The 11,916-nt window shown below is 41.5% G+C and overlaps 1 long non-coding RNA gene across 1 annotated transcript in view; it reads right to left on the bottom strand.

The window, feature by feature from the left end:
* The window catches only part of LOC123985129, a 17,111-nt gene extending 8,198 nt beyond the window's left edge, over nucleotides 1–8,913 (bottom strand). The window contains exon 1 of the long non-coding RNA XR_006828610.1: nucleotides 8,728–8,913. This is a non-coding gene — a long non-coding RNA (uncharacterized LOC123985129). The remainder of the gene's footprint in view (nucleotides 1–8,727) is intronic.
* Between the last annotated feature and the right edge of the window lie 3,003 nt (nucleotides 8,914–11,916).

Here is an 11,916-nt window from a genome sequence, read left to right as displayed (position 1 = left end):
CTGTGCATACCGAGGCTTGCGAGTCGAGTCCGCGAGATTCACCAGAGACGTTTTGGAAACACACCCGAATTGAGGAGACGAAAGATAAAAGAGATTTCACATGACTTTTAATCAAGAATGTACAGATTTTTACATGTATATTCCTCCCACGGGCAGTTCAAAACCAGAATATCTCATAGATCTCCAATATGCTAGCTGGAGCTCACGTTTCTCACTGAACAACAGAAAGTAGGAAAGTGGTAGCTCTGTAAGAGGAAATGAAAGAGAAGAGGAGGCATTACAGGTGTTCATTTGTTATGATGTGTTGAGTGTTTATTATAAAATTGGTTAAGACTACACTTCATCACTTCAAGCTACACTTTTTATTACATTTTTTCTAAAAATTAGGCACTTTACTTAAATTTAGAATTTATATTTGAATAGTTATTATTTATTATCCCTCCAGTTTTGATGTGAAAACTGACTGAAATATTATTTGATTTGACAGTCCGTTGTTGACTAAAAACATGTGTTGATACAACTATAGGTTATAGTACTGAATGATAACGCAAGTTCGTCGTTTTGATGTTCCGGACCTTTGCTTCAGGAAATTTTCTCTAACTAGACCTCTTTGAAATCTAATTGAATACCTCTGGTCTATAGCAACATCACCTTTACTGTCTGTACCTCTGTGTGTATACTGTGTAGGCTGCCTCCATCCCCTCTCTCCTTCCATCCCTCTTTCTCTCTCTCTCCTTCTCCTGTTGTTGTGATTTGGCGCTATATAAATAAAATTGAATAATGACAAGAAATCAAACTACCGTCATATTCTTTAATTATAATGAAAATATCCTGCTCAGAACTGCCGCTTCATAACATCATCATATTATTTTGACTTAATCTCAGATGTTTAGCGAAGTTTGCAGTGTTACCAAAGCATTTCACTGTCTTTGCACACACATCACACACAGCGTCATTATTACCTTCACAGCTAAAATACAGCCAGACGTAACTGCTGTTACAGTCAGGCAGAGTCAGTATTCAAATGTAAAGGGCTGCAGCGGCTCACTTCAAAGAAGCTCCGTCACAGAGCCGTAGCGCAAGCATGACTTTGACAGGCGGAAGGAGAAGTAGTTCCTATCAACAGAGTAGCCTATAATTAGACCATCCTGGTGACAGTAAGATACTTACGATAAAACACACACTCACTCCTAATTACTGAGTTTAGATCTCGATCCTTTTATATGAGTATCAATCCTAGAGCAGGAAATGTTGGTATCAGAAATATCGATACTTTAGGATTGATCTGCACATCACTACGGCTGTGGCCTCATCCACAAGTAGAGTGTACATGCCCAAAAGCCAAAAATGGTGTACGGCAATAAATATTCAGACCATGCTTACGCATACTTCCAAGCACTTGTTGTTTTTTCAGAGTTCAATAATAATTTCAGGTCGCGGAAAGATTGCTGTATGTCATTAAAGCTTTTCTGCAAGTTTGTTAAAATGTTTACAAACGAGGGGCCGGATGTATACAGAATAGTGTCGTCTGCGGCTAGAGCAACATCATTAATGTACAATGACAATAGAGTTGCTCCTAGGATCGAGCCCTGTGGCACCCCAGTTGAGACAGCAGGCCTTCTGCTTTAACATACTGAATCCTATCTGAGAAATAGTTAGTGAACCAGGCAAGTGAGTCCCCAGAAAATCCAAGACTATTCAGCCTGCTGATGAGAATGTTATGATCTACAGAGTCAAATGCCTTAGACAAGTCAATGTAAACCGCTGCACAATAATGTCTTTGATCAACGGCAACTATTATATAGTTCAGGAACTTGAGCAAAGCTGTAGTGCACCCATGACCAGCACGGAAGCCAGATTGCATAACAGAGAGAGTATGATGGAATTCAAGATGATTGGAAATTTGTTTGATAACCAGCCTTTCAATAATTTTAGAGAGACAGGAGAAGATGGATATAGGTATGTAGCAATTTGGCCAAAAGTGTCTCCCTTTTTAAAAACAGGACTGACCATGGCGGCCTTCCAGTCTCTGGGAATTTCTGACGATTAGAGACAAGTTAAATAAGGAAGTAATGGGAGTTGCGACAATGTTTGCAGCCAGCTTTAAAAAGTAAGGGTCCAATCTATCCCAGCTGGTTTGTAGGGATTAAGATTTCAGTTCCTTAAGTTCAACTCATTCAACACATCAGCAGACTCAGTAGGGTTGAAAGCAAAACGAGGGGGCTGGAGAAGAGGAATAATAATTGTCCAGAGGAGGAGAAGTCGGATGGAAGGCATGGCCAGCAAAATGTTTATTAAGATTCTCTATTATCACAGATTTGTCAGTAGTGATAGTATTACCCAGCCTCAAAACAGTAGGCAGCTCAGGAGAGGAGGTCTTATTCTCCACTGATTGTACAGTGTTCCAGAACTTTCTGAAATTAGTGCTAGGGCTGCAAATATTTTGCTTAAAATAGCTAGCTTTTGTCTCCTTAACTGCCTGAGTGTACTTGTTCCTGACCTCCATAAAAAGTTTCCAGTCACGTAGATTTTTCGAGGCTATAGCATTAAGCCATAAAATGTTTTTGTGCTGGTTGAGGGCAGACAGATCTGAAGTAAACCAAGGGCTATATGTGTGCATGTTTATTTAAAATGGCAAGAAACTTGTTTTTAAAAAAACAACAACCAAGCAACCTCCACTGATGGGGCGATATCAATATAATTCCAATATACCAGTGGCTGCTCTTTTAAAAACCCCTGTTCACTGAAGTGCTTTAAGCAGCATCTAATGGAGATGAGGGGTGGTTGTTTGACCGCAGACCCATTAGGAATACAAGCAATCAGGCAGTGGTCACTGAGATCCTGGTTAAAACCAGCAGAGGTGTATTTGGAAGGTAAATTAGTGAATCTAATATCTATGAAGGTACTCCTGTTTTCAAATTTGAGGTTATACCTAGTAGTTTCATTGATAATTTGAGTTAGATTTAGTGCATCTAATTTAGAGTGTAAAGTAGCAGGGATGTTTAGCATATCCCAGTTTAAATCTCTTAGCAGGAGGAACTCTTATAATAAATGGGGAGCAATGGGTTCAGAAATGTTATCCCAGGTGCTGCTTGCAGTTGAGGGGGTCTGTAACAGGCAGCAACAATAATAGATTTATTTCTGGAAAGGTGACTTTTTAAAAGTAAGAGTTCAAACTGTTTAGAAACAATTTTAGATAAAATGACGCTGCTCTGTAAGCCATCTTTACAATAGATTTCAACTCCTTCCCCTTTGTTAGATCTGTCTTGGCGGAAAATTTTATAATTAGGAATTGTTAGTTCTGAATTATTTATAGATTTCCTAAGCCAGGATTCAGATATAGCCAAAATATTGGGATTGGCTGAGTGTGCTAGGGCAGTGTGTAAATCAGTTCATGGAATCAAACGTCAAATATTGATGTGCATAAGACCGAGACTTTTACGGTTACAAAAGTCAGATAATGAAAGCACATGGGGGATAGCTGCAGGCCCTGGGTCTATCTCTAAAACTCTTGAAGAATAGAGGAGGAGTAGTATAAGTATACAACACATGGCTTTAAAAACTGGTCGGTCAGTAGAGCACTGACTGGAGTGAAACAAACAAAAAAAAGAGTTTCGTGCTGAGCAAAGGCGTTCAGGGCGGAGTGGGCAGCAGGGGATATTAAATATTGTATTGTATAACCGGAAGTTATACAATAAACAAGCAAAGTACTGTACTTGTATTAAGTCCTGCCAGGAAAGTAATACGCCTTGCAAGATGCTGTAATGACCTCCGGTAGATGGATCGATAAGACGCCGTAGTCAATCCAACAAACTACATGTGTACAGGTAACCGGAGCAGGTTGCAGCAACACAGCTAATCCCTGACACCGGCCAGACACGTATCAGCCGCTGCACAACAGAGCTGAGCCCGGCAGAAAAGCTCGACGTAGGCTACACAGGGCCGACTACACACTGGGCCAACCAGCCTGCTCCGTCTGTGCTGCTGAGCCACCCAACTGAGAGTAAAGGTAGATGCCAACAGTGGGATGTTAGCTGGTTGTCAGTTGGAGCGACAGGGTTACCTCTGCATAAACTTTATCAGCTGTTACAGGGTACCCCCAGGATTCTCAATTTAACGCCAGTTTCACTGCCGTATACAGTATAATGGAAATCTTCATGAAGTTACCTGAATATAATTAAACATTTTATTACAATACTATAATAATTGAACACACTTTTTGGGTGTGTTTGTAGTCTGATACCATGAAATGATCAAGGACGTAACTTTGAGTTGAAAAGTGGTGGAGACACGGCTTCAGATTAGGGGTGTGACGATACACTTAGCTCACATGCACGATTCACAATATTGCGCGTTTCTTCTGTATTTACATTGCATGTTTTCTCATTGTGCAAATAAACCTTTCTCAAAGTATTTAACATTTCTTGTTGCAAGCCATTTTTCAGAAGATATTTAACAAATGCTTTGAAAAACAGATGGAGACATGTCCCCAGTGTAAATTACACCTATGAAATGAATCCAATTTTTGTTGCACAAAGAACTCTTAAGGGGTGAAATCAAAAATACAAACAAATTGCGTGGTATGAGTTGCAATTAGTTTCACCTTGGCTAGATAAGGTAAAGTAATATAATATGCCAATTGCTTCAGTGATTATTCATCCTGTTTTATTTCATCCTGTAAAAAAAAAAACTGGTTAGAGCCAGCTGACTGTTTAAAAAAGAAAAAAAAAATCTCCGACAGGTAGAGACACAACGCGAGCCGCATTCTACCAAGCACCATGTCTGAACAAACCCCACGTTTACCAGAACTCTACTGGTTAATAAGTAAGTAGTACTACAAACCGAAGTAAAAAACAAACCTGAAGCTGAAGAAACCCTAAACGTTAACGGAAAAAACCCACGAACCTGAGTGACTGAGGGAGAGACAGAGAGAGAGCTGTTCTCTTCTCAGTGTTCTGTGTGTGAGTGAGCAGAGCGGGACACAATAAATCTGTATGTGTGTAGGGGAGGGGCGCTGTGACTAGCCTATCACAGAACGCAGACACAGTCAGCTACCCAATGAGGATTTTTATTCAATCCGAGCACAGATATTGACTCGTATTACTCATATAATACTCGTACTCGGCAAAAGTGCTTTATCCGTACCGGATACTCGTTTCAGCAGAGTATCCGGCTCAACTCTACACCTGTCTCTCCACTACTGTTGTATCATTCACTGACCAGTAACCTGCAGCGCGTCTTCCAGCTCTGCTGTTTCATTAGCGCTCGCCACAGTGTGACTGGCTTGCACGCCGATCAGCTTGTTGTGCTAACCTCAGTGCCACTGCCCTCGTCCGCCAACTTGTTCGTATCTCAGGCTTTCTGAATTTCAGACACTTGCCCATTCTGAGTCGTCGTTGAGCCAACATTAGTAGCACGTCAGAGACGTTTCTTTTCTTTTCTAACAACTGACTGATTCGCGCAGAGCTGGATGCCAGAGCTCGTGCACCGCAAACACATCACAGTCCACATAATACTTTAGCAAGTTACATGAATTTAAAGGGACTATGTAAGCTTTTCAATGAAATCAAGCAAACTTTCATTGCCATTGTCAATGGGATCAAAACTCACTTAGAAATGAAGCAAACACCTGTTTTCTCCTTTGCTTGCATCAGACAATATTCTGTTTTTAAAGTGGTGTTATTATGCTTTTAGGCTTTTTTCCTCTTCTTTATTGAGTTATCTCTTTTTTGTGCATGTAACAGGTTTGCAAAGTGAAAAAGTCCAGCCCAAAGGGAGTTCCCATCTCCCACAGAAAGCTGTGCTCAGAACCGCTTGAAAACAGCTCGTTTGTAGTCCAGCCCTTCACTTCCTTGACTTGTGACGTCAAGGGAATGTAAACGCGTCACAAAGCTTGCCAAGCGGCTAGCGGGGTCAGACACGCCCTCAGACCAAGCTAGTCTGAGCGGAGGCCCGGAGCAAAGATTTTGTACAAGTAAGATGCATCACTCTGTAGCTCAAGAGCGGAGCGTACAACACACAGGGTGAAAAGAGGAGCTGCAGTAATGTGCAGTATGAGAAAATTATGGTGTTTTTTGAAAATGAAACCATATAAACCTGTTCTGGTACAACCCCTAAATAAGATTTTGAACCTGAAAATGAGCATAATACCACCTCTTTAATGTGGGGACTCAGATTCAGCCCTGTGCGTGCTCCTAAGCCTCTCTCTGACTACAGCAACAACACGGCAGCTAACAACATGCAGTCCACTAACACCATAAAACAACCAGCTCACAGCAAAACACAGGCTCCACGTAATGATACAACAATAAAAGTTTATGTGCTGAAGCCCATCAGACCAAACAGGTTCAGATGATGTCGAGTAAGAACAAAGTGAGCATTAGTAAAGCTGGAGACACACAGAGAAAGTCAACCGAGCAGTTGCTTATGTTATCCGGTGGAAAGTTATATCGCTTTCCACATTACTTCACCAACTAACGCGACCCATGTTACTATCCTACTGTATGTACCACTGTTGATTTAGCCTGCAAGAAAGGATTTAACGGTAAAAACAAATGTGAAGCGATTTGTTTACTAACATAGCCTATAGTGATGCAGCCAGCTAGCGCTACAGTAGCTCGGACCTGCCGCTGTTTGCTTCATAACGTTCAGTTTAGGTTTATTGTGGTTTCACCAACACTCAGGTACACAGCTTCCCCACCTCTCTGTTGCTGTAACGTTGCAGTAGGGGTTTACCTGAGTTTCCAGTATATTGTGTGAAGCTGTCTCCCTGTTTGTTTATAGCCGCTGTCACTCGTAACGTTACACAGCAACGTTGAAGTAACAGAGCCTGAACATGTCTGAGTGAAAAGCCACTTGCTGCTCACTTCTACAATCATAATTGCCATAGTTGATATGAGATGTGTGACGCCTACTCTTCAGGGTTCATACTGCTGTTAGTGTGCTTTCTGTCTCCAGGGCTGCAGACCTGATTGTCAGCGTAATCAGCGGCATGGGACACACCTGAGCCCGGAGTACCCCATGCATAGAAGCCAGAGCAGCAGTCAGTCTTGGGTTGGACCTCCTCATCTCATGGCTTTCCTTTGTTTGGTTTCTTGGCGTTGGTTTTTCGGCACAACATCCATGCAGCACATTTTTCACTCATCCGCTCCCTGCACTACTGACTTTACAGATTCTTCCCACTCATTGGTTTCACTTATTTACTTATTAATAAATCACTTTGTTATTTAGTTTACCCGTGTGTCTCCCGTTTTTATTACAGTCCAAGAGCCGGGCTGTGACAGATGCGACTTGCCTTAGACCATAAAATAAATAGCTTAAATATGTTATATTGACTTTTTGTTTCACACTGGACACGAACACCGGTCTCCTGGTTAAAAGTCTGGGTTCTGGCCCTCCATTCACCCCAACCACGTCCTTACTCAGTCTTTTCTGTTAAATATCATATACCTGCCTTTACCGTCACAAGCTGATAAAACAAATCGCAGCTCCTTTCTTTTCAGTTATGGTTTTTAAACAGAGAAACCAAAAATCGACTTGGTTTTTCCATTTGGTTTTGAAACGAAATAATGAAAGAATATGGATTGATCACAAAACATATTGCTAAGAATCGCAAACGTAGTCTTTCAAAAATATTCTTGCCATGACCCTTCAGGGGTGCTCTCTCTCTATCTCTCTCTCTCTCCTTGTAAGTAAGGAAATAATTACTCTACTCAAATAATAATACACAGGTGTCAGCTGTTACTCTCTCTCCTTTAGACAGACAGACAGACGCACAACAAAAAGAGGGAGAGAGATCCCCTGATATTACATACAAAAACCAATGCACACAGGTCAGTGATTAACAAGGACTTGCCACCTTCCCTTCTTGATTAAACTATCAAGGGCGTCATTCACAACCCAAACACTTAAAAGGTCAAAGATATTATCGTGGCCTTGCCGCCAGCCATCTTGATATGCCAATTCAAGGGTGCTAGAAATGTCGAGTGAGTGCCAAGCTCACTCCATTACCCGGAGACCAGGGTTCACCAACCCTCCCTCTTTTGTGCACTTTCAGGCCAGAGATCCTGAAAATTTTTGGCTTAATCCTAAAGAATTCCCTTCCTAAGCTTTGAGCAACAACACACAACTATAACCACTTGAATACTAGCATGCACTTGAATAGGAAAAATGTGATCCAGAGTGTGTCTACTCCAATGCTACAGTAAGGGAATATTAAATATCTGGGTGTCAATATTTCCTCCAGGCTGTAAGAAATGATATGGCTAAATTACACCCCTCTACTTAAATCAATAGAGGATGACCTAGTGCGATAGACAACATTTCCCATATCACCAACGGGAAGAGTCACCACTGAAAAAATAATGGTTCTGACCAAATTTAATTACCTATTTTCAACGTTACACCCCCCCCCCCCCCCCCCCCCCCCCCCCCCCCCCCCCAACCATCTGCTGTCTGGTTTAAGTCACTGGACTCAAACATATCACAAACAACAAATCAGTTCAAAAACCCAAAGACCCTTGCAGACTTACTCCTGGAGTAAGGAACAATGGGACTGGAACAATCCTGACATTCTCAAAAGTAAGACAACGCTAAAATCCCCATTGTGGTAGGATAAAGGGATAAGACATCAATAGCATGTAATGCAGGGCAGTGGCACAGTATGGAATTGGCAAATTAGAAATTTCTTAAATATCAGCAGCTAAAATCCATACGGAATGTACCTACCTCTACCTCCAATTGGTGGTGACGCGGGGTCGGTGTCTAGTGTAATCATCATGAAAAATATTCTCCTTCATGGTCGAGCACTTAAACTGTCTGTATTCTGGGACCTCATGCATGAGATTACCATTGTATGTGGTTGTCAAGCATGCATTGTACTTCCTGCACGTTGGCCTGTGGAATGTAACTATAATACCGGAATGAAGGACGCAAACTAATGGGGGCAGTAGAATGGTTTCCAGTTTACAACAAAAGATTCCTGACCTGGAGAACAGTTCTGTAGAATCACTGTGACATCATTACAGCATCTACTGTTAGCGTAAACAGATACCTTCACCTTTCATTTTGCCTGTGAATTCTGTCTCCTGATCTGCCCTGAACAGTTGGAAGACTGCCAGCTGCAGTCTAGTATCGATCCAGACTGCCATGTGAAGCATAAAATGGAAGAAAGGCCTCTTTTTCCCCACCAGCAGTAGAAGTTCTTCCAGTTTGTTGCACAGAATCGCTGCATAGTGATTATTGGAGAGAAATATTCTCGGTAAAGGTGTGCAAAGTCCCAAGCTGGGAGAGCACAAGTGCACAGGCACAATTCCCTCTCCTCTGGCGTTTCACTGCATGGACAAAGGTGAGGGCACCTTTGTTGAGAATGTTCAATAATTTTACAGATAAGGCAAAAGTGTGAAATAAAATTGTTAATTAATTCATCTGTCATTAAACTTTAATAATTCCAGTATAGATGTCCCAGGTCCTACCTCCCATCACACACAGGCACAGATCTGGGCCTGTATTTATCAAGCTTCTCAAACTTACTCATAAGAACATTGCTAAGAACTGACTTAAAAGTTAAGTTATTAAGCATCTCAGTCCTAATTTAAGTGAAGTGTAGGAATAAATCTTAAGGGTCAGTCTTAGTGCTGATTCACGACACTTTGCTGTGCTGGATTTTGGATGATGATGTAGGCAAGGACCAATCACTGAATAATTTCCTTATTTAAGAATATTCTCAAATTCACATTTAATAGTGAAATTCCTAAAAGGAGTTTACGTTCAACACACATTTGACAAAGGGAATACATTGATATACACATTGGTAATGAAAGATAAAAGTTTCTTTATGAGCACCATCATTTGCACCTACACCTCCTGTGAAGACTGCTATTTGCATGAATTGTGCTTGCTTCTCTTGGATTACCAGGTCTTGGGAAGTCAATGAAACACATGACAATGTGTGGAGCTGGAAGTGCCATAATTGTTTCCATGAAAATTCGGCTTATTGATGGTTGCGATGGCCCCAAATCATCAGCATTGCTGCGTTTTTCATCACCATCTTCAATTTAGCGTTAAGTCAGTGGTGAGATGACGTCCCTCACCAACTCGCTGACAAAGATTATGCCTGCGCTGACCGACCCTGTCTAATTAACTGCGCGTTGTCAAATAATTCAGAAACAATTCATCTCCTGAAAGATTTGCGCATGTCTCTGTCTCCACAGTGCCATCACAAGCCCCTCTGGCTGCTCCTAACCACTTGAGAGCTTTAAGAAATTTGATAACTTGCTTTTATTAAGAAAAAGTAGGAGTAAATTTCATGAATTCTCAGCACTTAATATTAAAATGGCACTTTGAGAAGCTTGATAAGTACCGGCCCTGGTGTAAGCACGCCTCATCCAGGTCTCTCCAATCACATGAAGACAATAAGATCAGAGGATAACGGAGCGGCAGCAGATCTGGGACCACCTGCCTCTTAACAGAATGTGCATTAATGCATAAAATAATAAATCTGCTGCCTACCTTTTTATCAGACCCTCTTAGCGACTTTATTTCTAAAAAGCGATTAGCGACAAATCTAGTAAGTTATTCAGATCATCATGTCCCAGCTATGACTGGGCTGGGAGGGTCTGTGTGTGGATGTTTGTGTTTTGTTACTTTCGGTTTTTGAGTGTGTGAGGCTGGCTGGTGTGTTTTGGTTTTTCTGTCGCTCTGCCTTTCTCGCTCTTCCTTGCTGCTCTACCTACTTTCTACTAGGGGTGTGGAAAATAATTGATTTTTAGATGCATCGCGATGCGGACTTGGACGATTATGAATCTATTAACAAATGTCAATCGTTTATCTAGAGGTTAATTGATAACGGAATGTTGAGCTCCAGACACACACACAACGGAGATGTGTGGTTCTCCCTGTTTAGCACAGGCAGCCATTGAGTGAGATACTGCTGCTACTAAAATTTCACATGATCAATAAAGTCAATGCGTAACTCACTTTAATGATTTTCACCCGCACACTGTGCAGCGCTTAGCAAGCATCCTTTGCTCATTCTTCAAATGACATCTACGTGACGCAACAGTAGGTGACAGTGAAAACGAGCGGAGCAGAAGAAAAACATGGGCGCTACGTTTCAGTTACATCTGTATCCTGTTCGTTTTACAATCGCATCGTAGCCTCATAATCGTAATGAGGTACCTAGAAATTCCCACCCTTGAGGTGATGCATCGAGGAATCGAATCGTTAACCTGATAATCATAATCAAATCGTGAGACCAGTGAAGATGCACACCCCTTCTTTCTAGCTTGGCAGGTTGGCAGGAGGCGTGACTGATGGTGACGCGTGGGGCTGGGTCACACACCTGTCTGGCAGACTGATTGGCACACCTGGCCCAAGTAGTGTTTTACACATACGAGGAATTTGCTGTGTTAAGGTGCTACACGTTGAAACATACAGTCAACATAAATAAATGTGGAAATATATAAATATGGAATTGAAGAACAACGTTGCAGATATATACATGTGCAAGTGTACATCAGGTCACAAGACTCCATGTGACAGTGGTGTAATTTGTGCTTCCCTTAAATGTGCAATAAAAGTTGAGTTAGAGATGCCAATCAAGCTTAGTCTCAACACACAGTTCTGAGAAGAGGTCAATGTAGTCAGACATTTTACATGAAATACTTTACTTTGACCTTGCACTCGCCAAGCAGCAGCCCTCCTTTTCTACGGCATGTATTATTTTGCTGTGCAGTTATACAAACAAAAATATAAACAATGGGTAGTTCCTGAAAAGAGGTCAGTACTGCTCCCTCTCTCAAACCAGCTGGCTATTGGAGAGCTTCACAAGTTTGCATTCCAAAGTTCAGTCTGTTCGTCAATTGGAAACGATAAGAAATAACGTCTTGCCCTGGAATTCATATAATGAATAGAGAG

The sequence above is a fragment of the Micropterus dolomieu genome, linkage group LG16, assembly GCF_021292245.1.
Source record: "Micropterus dolomieu isolate WLL.071019.BEF.003 ecotype Adirondacks linkage group LG16, ASM2129224v1, whole genome shotgun sequence".
NCBI lineage: Eukaryota > Metazoa > Chordata > Actinopteri > Centrarchiformes > Centrarchidae > Micropterus > Micropterus dolomieu.
The sequence above is the reverse complement of the archived record's forward strand: the minus strand, read 5'-3'. Positions and strand labels throughout refer to the sequence as shown.